Source organism: Gossypium hirsutum, chromosome A11, assembly GCF_007990345.1.
Source record: "Gossypium hirsutum isolate 1008001.06 chromosome A11, Gossypium_hirsutum_v2.1, whole genome shotgun sequence".
In the NCBI taxonomy this organism is placed as follows: domain Eukaryota; kingdom Viridiplantae; phylum Streptophyta; class Magnoliopsida; order Malvales; family Malvaceae; genus Gossypium; species Gossypium hirsutum.
This window is the reverse complement of record NC_053434.1, coordinates 21,657,731-21,666,916: the sequence shown is the minus strand read 5'-3', so window position 1 is coordinate 21,666,916 and position 9,186 is coordinate 21,657,731. Positions and strand designations below refer to the sequence as shown.

The 9,186-nt window shown below is 39.0% G+C and overlaps 1 non-coding gene across 1 annotated transcript; it reads right to left on the bottom strand.

The window, feature by feature from the left end:
- Positions 1 to 5,725: 5,725 nt before the first annotated feature.
- Positions 5,726 to 5,832, bottom strand: LOC121210641 (small nucleolar RNA R71). Its single transcript, XR_005905755.1, has one exon. It is a non-coding gene; the product is annotated as a small nucleolar RNA R71 (small nucleolar RNA).
- Between the last annotated feature and the right edge of the window lie 3,354 nt (positions 5,833 to 9,186).

Sequence of the window (9,186 nt, the reverse complement as noted above, 5' to 3'; positions counted from 1 at the left end):
ACAGATAAACTAGGATTTCTTCTGATTTAGTTTCTAAAAGAATTGTGTCAACAAACAATATTTAGACAAGAAGAAAAAGGAATTTTTTGAGTTGAAGTGGGGAATCAGATCAGTTGCGAAATACGGGTGAGAGTTTGTTCAACTCAGCAAATATGCTCATATGATTATCCCGATTGGAAATGAATTGTGTATTCATTTTGAAGATGAACTGAATAATGATTTCAAAATTCTTTGTGTGTGCAATGAAATTTCGTGAGTTATAAATTTATTTAATAGGGTTCAAAAAAATGGAAGAAATTTGTTGTCACGAGAAACAGATCAAGACAAGAGTTCAAGACCTTAATAAACGAAATGCATCTAGAATGTTTTCTACTTTTTTTTCAAAGAAAAATGAAAGAATTGAGTAGCCATTTTTAGTGCCATCAGGGTTTTCTGATAGAGATAGAATGAAATAGAGTATTATGAAACCACAAGTGACTTTAGTAGCTAGTGTGGGTAGCGTCAAAAATGTAGATAAACTTGAATGTAGTTTTTGCAGATGGAATATTCTAATATATATAGATAGAAAGGCAGATCCTGCCTTATTTGTGGATCTCCCAATCACTTCAAGAAAAATTGTCGAATCAAGCTGAGTTAAAAAGATACCAGAATACAAAATCTGTTGATCTGAGTACGCATGAAGCCCTCAGTTCTTAATGCTATTGCTTGTACATTTCCCACCTTCAATGTTATAGTATATGCATTAATTGACTTTGGATTAAGAACTTTTATTTATGCACTAAGTTAGTAACAGAAAAGATTTTACTAGTTGTGTCACATGAGTATGTTATTAAGGTAATGAACCCATTAGGCTAGAATGTCATAGTTAAGTTGGTTCACCTATGTGGGCCCACACGTCTATGTGGCCAACACGGTCTAATAGGTCGAGCCTGTGTATAGTACACGGCCTCACCGGCCATCATAAGGCAGTGTCATACGCTAGTGTCTTACGCGCATGGCCTGGCTTGTCGATCACACGGCCTACCACACGTCGTGTGGCATCGACAGAAAGGTTTTCGGCTTTTGCCAAAACCTTGATTCTTGCATTTCTGGGTACACACTTGGTTACGATTGAAGCTAAGATGAACTCTGAGCCTTCTCGAACCTATATTTACCCAAAACTACTCAGTTAGACACTCAATCATCGAATTAAAACTAATCCAAACGTATTACTCAATTGACAACCGATTAAACTTACCCCTAACGCTTCAAATTCGGTTTGCTAACGGAGCAGCACGAGAAGAGTCTTGATCTCAGCAATGCGATGCTGCCAAAACATCAAATTAGAATCCTCAATCAAAACTTAACGTCCTAATCCACAACCACAAGAGACTACTTACCGCAGTTACTCAAAGAAACGTCACAGATGGGGGAGGGAGAATGATTGCCATCCAAAAAGGAAACAAAAAGAAGAACAAAGAGAGAAGGGAGAATTTCGACTAGGGAAAGGGAAGAATGAATAGCGTAATTTCCTTCAGGAGGGGAGAGAAACTGAATTTTTTTTCAAAAAGCTACTAGGTAAAGTTGGAATCCCCCAAATCCCTTAATTCCCTCCTACTTCCACTCCCACACTCCTCCACTACACACCACTACTCAGAGTCCCTAATCAGCACGACTCTAGCACCTTGCCGTCCTAGAGATTCGAACCCAAGACCTCCCTTACACCAACACTCCACTTAGCCACCAGACCAGTAGGCCCATTCTGATATATTCTTATCAAAAATTAAACATAAGCCTATTGAGCAAGGTTAAGGCTTTATTCAGAAAAATACCAAATTTTGCCACCGACATGGTTTGAACTTGGGACCTGCCATACATACCCAGAACCCTTAACCACTAAACCAGATACAGAATTGTGTGTTCTAAATTCACATAAACAAAAATATAACTTTTGGGACTTTACAACCCTACCCGCTAAAAGAAAATTTCGGCCTCGAAATTTACCTGATCAGAACAGATGAAGATACTGTTGACGTATCGCATCCTAAGGCTCCCACTAACCTCCTCAGTGCTATGGTTCCGCCACAGCACCTTCACTAATGGAATGCATTTCCTCCTCAGCACCTTAACGCCATGCTCCAGAATTCGAACCAGCTCCTCCTCGAAAATCAAATCTGGCCTAACTTCAATTTCCTCCACAATAACAATGTGCGTGGGATCAGAGTGGTAGCATCTCAACATCAAGATGTGGAAAACATCATGAATGTGGTTTAGCACTGAAGGTAACTCCAACTGATAAGCAACCGGCCCCACTTGCCTCAGAATACAATATGGCCTAATAAACCTAGGGCTTAGATTATTCTTACGACCGAACTTCAGAATCTTCTTCCATGGTGAAACCTTGAAAAACACGAAATCCCCCATAGAATACTCAATTTCGCGTCTCTTCAGATCTGCATAGGACTTTTGCCTGTCAGAAGCTGCTTTCAGTCGATCTCGAATCAAACGGACCTTGTCCTCACTTTTTGAAACCATTTTCAGACCCAAAATGCGTCGCTCACCCAACTCAATCCAACATAAGGGAGTAACGGCAGCCATCTGGATGCTAGATTGGAAGTTGTTATTATAGATGAACTCTGCTAATGGCAAGTACTCCTCCCAACTGCCTCGAAAATAAATAGCACAGCTTCTCAACATATCCTCCAGTATCTGAATCACCCTCTCCGACTGACTATCTTTCTGAAGATGGAAAGCAGTACTGAAGTCTAACCTCGAACCCAAAGCCTCATGTAGCTACTTCCAGAATCGAGACGTGAAACGGGGATCCCTATTAGAAATGATTGAGACAGGTACCTCGTGAAGTCTCATTATTTCAAAAATGTAGAGCTTAGCCAATTTCTGTAGAAAGAAGTCTGTCCTGGCCGGAATGAAGTGAACAGATTTGGTCAATTGATCCATGATGACCCGGACAAAATCCTTTTTAATGGGTGTCAGAGGCAACCCACTAACGAAATCCATCATTACTAGCTTCCATTTCCATAACGGTATCTTAACCGATTGTAGCAAACCCGAAGGTAATTGATGCTCAGCCTTAACCTGCTGACAAGTCAAGCAATGAGCAACTGTCAGTAACCTCACGCTTCAACCCTGGCCACCAGTATAATTCTTGCAGATCTCGGTACATCTTATTCCTGCCAAGATGCATAGCATAAGGGCTACTATGCGCTTCCCTCGAAACCGACTGTCTCAAGTCTTCATCATTCGGTACACAAATCCGACTGCAAAAATAGAATACCCCATCCTTATTAAACTCGTCCGTAGTAACACCACTCTCTACTTGACGAAAACCTAATTCCAGAGACTTTTCCCCCGTCAATTTATCTCTGATCTGATCAATCCATATTGATCTCACTTGAAGTTCAGCTAGCAGACTCCCATCCTCAAAAAGACTCAGTCGAACGAACATCACTCTTAGATCGGTCATAGCCCTACGGCTTAACGCATTAGCTACCACATTGGCCTTACCAGAATGGTACTCGATAGTGTAGTCGTAATCCTTAAGTAGTTCAACCCACCTACGCTGCCTAAGGTTCAACTCCTTCTAAGTGAGAAGATATTTGAGGCTTTTGTGATCAGTATAGATAGTACACTTTTCACTGATAAACCGTAATTTATACATATTTCTATCCCATGCTTAACACGTTTTATGGATGATTTTTCCTTAAAATTGGTGAATTCGATGCTCCTAATGCCTTAATTTTATATTTTATACTTAGGTGAGCATAAGAGAGTGAAAGGAACGAGAAACGGGCCAAAAACGAAGAAAATGGGCCAATGTACGAAATCAACACGACCTGGACCTCCTCACACGGACAGACCACACCGCCGTGTCAATTTAGCAGAATCGAAGCACGACTCACACGGGTGAACCCCACGCCTGGGCCTATTTAACAAGCTTGACCACAGCCTGAAGTAATCGCACACGGGCGTGTCATACGGACGTGTCCCTACCGAGCCCAAGTTTAGTCCAATTCAGAAAAGGCCAATTTTGAGGGTTCTTAGGCATTCCAAAGCCTATAAATACACCCTCTAGGAGGAGGAAAGGTGACACACAGAGAAGGAAGTAGGGAACTGCTCAAGGAAAGCCGATTGATCCATCTCAGAAGTCGGATTCATCATCAAGACTGAAGATCTCCCCTCAATTTCCCTTCAGGAGTTTTGGGTTTTTCTTTATGTTTTGTATTCATTATTCTTCTGAGATGTTTACATTTTTAGTTATGAACTAAAACCCCTAAATACCTAAAGGGAATGAAACCTAAGATAGATCTTGTTATTATTATCTAAATTGTATGATAAATATTTGACTTATTCTTAATTATGTGCTCTTAATTCTTGTTTTGATATTCCAGGATATTGATTCAAGTTAAGCTCTTATTCAGAGGAGGAATAGACCCTTTCTAAGAGTACATTTGTCATAATTAAGCAGATTTGGTTGCGTCCCAGAGATAGGGTGACAAGATTTTGTCGGATTAGGGTGAAACCTCATAAGGGGATCCATAGATCGAGTTAATGCAACCCTAGGGAGTTAATTACAAAGAGATATCAATTATTCAACCTAGGGCTAGACGTTGTTAGTCTCGAGAGAGATAATAATATAACTTAGGGATTTCTACGGATCAAGTCAAATGAATACATCGTCTGATTCAGAGTCAAATAACAAGTGAAGTCGAGGTGGATTTTTCCTTACGTATTGTCTCAATCAATCAAGTTTTCCACAAGTAATTCCCAAATTCTATTTTCTGTGAATTCTTAGTTTAGTTAATTAGCTAGTTAAAACAAACCCCATTATTCTTAGGCTAGATAATAAAAAGACAGTCATTACTAGTACTTTTAGTTCCTTTAAGTTCGACAATCCGATCTTGCTAAACCTATACTACTGTACGATAGGTACACTTGCCTTCATCGTGATAATAGTTAGTTTCATGAACGATTCATTATAAATATTTAAAACCTGTCATGAAAATCACGTATCAAGTTTTTGGCACCGTTGCCGGGAAACTAAGATATTAGGAACATTCAATTTTTATTACTTTAGCCATTTACTTTTACTGCAATTTAAATTTTATTCTAATTTTATTACTAATTCTTTCTTTTCCCTTTTTCTGGCAGGTTCTTATAGTTTATGACTAGAAGAAACCCGACAGGACCATTACTTTTTGACAGTGAGATCGATTGCACAATTCGCAGAAACCAAAGAGAAATAAGGCGAAGCTTAAGATACACAGAGAACGAGCAAGAGGAATATATTCAAACCACAACCAAGGAGATGGCTGAAAACCAAGAAAATCCGCTACCTCCTGCGATTGCTGTTAATCAGAATCCTGCTCTGTGCACTATGTATGATTATGCTAAACCTAATTTAACAAGAACTGAGTCAAGTATAGTTAGATCTGCTCTTGCTACAAATAATTTTGAACTGAAACCTAACACAATTCAAATGATACAACAGTTTGATGGTTTGCAGGACGAGGATCCCAACGCTCACTTGGCAAATTTCCTAAAATTTTGCGATACATTTAAAATCAATGGCGTTTCTGATGATGTCATATGTCTTCAGTTGTTTCCCTTTTCGTTAAGAAATAAAGCTAAACAGTGGTTAAACTCGTTACCACGAGGGTCAATTACTACTTGGGAACAAATAACCAAAAAGTTTCTATTAAAATACTTTTCACCGGCTAAAACGGCTAAATTACGTAATGATATCTCTTATTTTGTGCAGATGGATTTAGAGACACTCTACGATGCATGGGAGAGATACGAGGACCTTTTGAGAAGGTGCCCTCACCATGGGTTACCGCTTTGGCTACAAGTTAAAACGTTCCATAATGGCCTGAATCCTTTGACTCGGTAGATGATTGATGCAGCCGCTGGAGGAACTATCAATAATAAGACACCTGAGGCGGCTTACGAATTTATTAAGGAGATGTCACTAAATAACTATCAGTGGCAAGTTTTGAGAACAAAGCCAACGAAAGCAGCCTGTGTCTTCAACCTCGATGCGGTTACTATGCTATCTAACTAAGTAGAACTCTTAAATAAAAAGATTGACGGTTTGTGTGGTTCTACTCAGGTACATCCAGTGATGAGGTGAGATTTGAATGGAGGAGGAGCATGCACAGAATATCAACCTTTCAACCCCAAACAAGTCCAATATATGGGTAACAATAACTCTAGACCCCAAAATAACCCATATAGTAACACTTATAATCCAGGTTGGAGGAACCATCCCAATTTCTCGTGGGTCGGTCAAGGAAATCAAAGGTCACAACATCCTCCGGGTTTTCAACAACCACAATACCAATAGGAAAAGAAGTTGAACCTTGAAGAGATGCTCTCAAAGCTTATATCGGTGTCAGAAACTCGTTTTTAGAATATCGAGATAGCACTTAAGAATCAACAAGCATCGATCCAAGGGCTCAAAACTCAAATTGGACATCTTGCCAAGTTGATTTCCGAATGACCACAAGGTAGCTTGCCAAGCAACACAGAATCTAATCCAAGAGAGCAACTCAACGCGATTACTAGTCAAGATGAGGAAGGGTTAGTCACACTTGAACTAGAACCAAGGCAAGAAACTGAGATAAGCAAAGGTAAAGCTGAGGTAGACCACAATGAGCAGAAACTGATAAGTAAAGAATAACCTCGTGTGCCATACCATAATACGACAAGGAAAAACCGCTCAGATAAACAATTTGGTAAATTTCTTAAACTCTTAAAAAAATTACATATTAACCTACCATTTATTGAAGTACTTTCGCAGATGCCGAACGCAGTCAAATTTTCAAATGAGCTTCTAGTAAATAAACGAAAGTTAGATTACAGGTCGCATGTGGAGTTGAACGCGGTTTGCTCAGCCATTCTTCAGAATAAGCTACCCAACAAACTAAAAGATCTAGGGAGTTTTACGATTCCTTGCTTAATTGGTATTTTAGATGTTAATAATGCATTAGCTGATTTAGGGGCTAGTATTAACGTTATGCCTTACAAGATGTTTAAACAACTAGGTCTTGGGAAACCCAAACAGACTAAGATGAGCATTCAATTAGCAGATAAAACTATAAGGTTTCCTAGGGGTATTATTGAAGATGTGCTAGTTAAAATCGATAAATTTATATTTCTCGTTGACTTCGTTGTTCTAGACATAGAGGAGGGTAGCAACACTCCTTTGATTTTAGGAAGTCCCTTTTTAGCAACTGCTAGAACGATTATTGATCTTGGCACAGGTGAGCTCACACTTCGTGTGGGAGACGAAACAATCACCGTTCAAGCTCGCAATTTCGGTATCACATAAAAAATTAAATGTGATTGTCTAAATCATTCTACTAAAACTAACAATATGGTGCAACCTACTTTGCAAGAAATGAGCTTGAAGGAAATACATGAGCCATTTTCAAGAAATAGTAGAGGACCTATTCGTGAAGAACGAAGGCTACAAATTGAGGAGCTAAATGAATGGCGGACACATAAACCGAGAACACATGATAAACCAAAACTACGCCAGAACAAGCTCAATACCTTTCCAAATCAACTTAAGGTTGGAGATAGAGTTTTATTAGATGCCGCAGATCCTCACATTATCACTGCCAAACCGAATGAAGAAATCCCTCTTATGGTACTTAGCATTTTCCCATTCGGTACAGTCGAGGTAAATCATCCCAAGTTCGGCATTTTTAAGGTAAACAATACTTGCCTAAAACCTTATTTTGATGAGATTCACAGCAGGAATGAGGAGTATAAACTCTTCGAACCACCATGATCATTCAATGGAGAGGTAAGTTAGACTATAAATAAGTGCTTCTCGGGAGGCAACCTGAGGACTAACTGAATTAACTTCTTTAAATTTTAATGTTTAACACCTAACATACTAACCAAATCATTGAGCACAGGCTTTTCAGAACCACACGGCCAGGCACACGGGCATGCTGTAGGCCGTGCACATACCACGGGATACAACACGGCTGTGTGAAAACAGGGCAAAAAATTTCTTCCCCAACACGGGATGCGATAAGTAGCCACGACCATGCTACATGGCCGTGGGCGAAACTGCCAAAATAACACGGGCGTGCGCCTTCCTACACGGGCGTGGAAGAAGTGAATAGAGATCGACACGGTCGTGCAACATGGCCGTGTACACCAATGCACCTAATTTCAAGAAAATACAAAACACACGGGCTGAGCTTAGAGCACACGGGCGTGCCCCACGGCCGTGTGCCCCAATTTCTCAATGAACACATATTATTTATTTTATTTTATTTTTATCTCTATATTTTGAAATTTTTATTTTTATTTTATTTCCTTTTAATAATATTTCATCTTAACTTTTTTTTATTTCTATTCTTCGGTTATTTCATTACGAGTAATCATGCTTCAGTATACCTCTTAAATAATTCCTGATTTGCTCTCAGTCAGAAAGAACTCCAAAGCTCACTATTACTCAGGAACTTGAAACTCCACCGAGAAAGGTTCTCCACGACTGCCATGTCCTACTCGGCCACGACCATAGCTACCACCAGATATAATATTCTTTTGGCGCAGACTTATGAACTAATGAACCTCTACCACTGCCGGAGTATCCTCCTCCACCCTCATGCTGATTATTCTCCAAAACTCCAGTTCAAGGAAATCCATTCATCACTCAAAAAGTTTCACTTCTCTCCCTATCTTATATTTATATCATTTTCTATATATCTATCATTGTACATTGAGGGCAATGTACATCTTAAGTGTGGGGGGATATTCATTTCACTATCAGAAAAATCCCTGAATGATTACGTTGTTCCCTTGAAAAGCTTTCATATCATGTCTAGGATAAATTTTGATTGATTCATGACTTTTATTGATATATATTGAATTAAAACATAGGCATTTATGCATTGATTGTTTAAACTTTAAGACATTAGGGAATCAAGCTTGATAAGCTGATTTTTGAAGAATTAAAAACTTTTAGGTTGTTTCCCTAAGTTTAGGTATTATCTTGAGTTGGAATTCACAAGTTTAAACATCAAAAAGCCATAATTTTTGTGAGATCTTGAGCCTTTAGAACATCTATTATTTCTTTCATGCTCATTTTCATTATGAGTGCGCCAGTATTGAATTGTTATTCTAGAACTTGCTTGATTATGCATGTCAAGACCACACCATTTGATT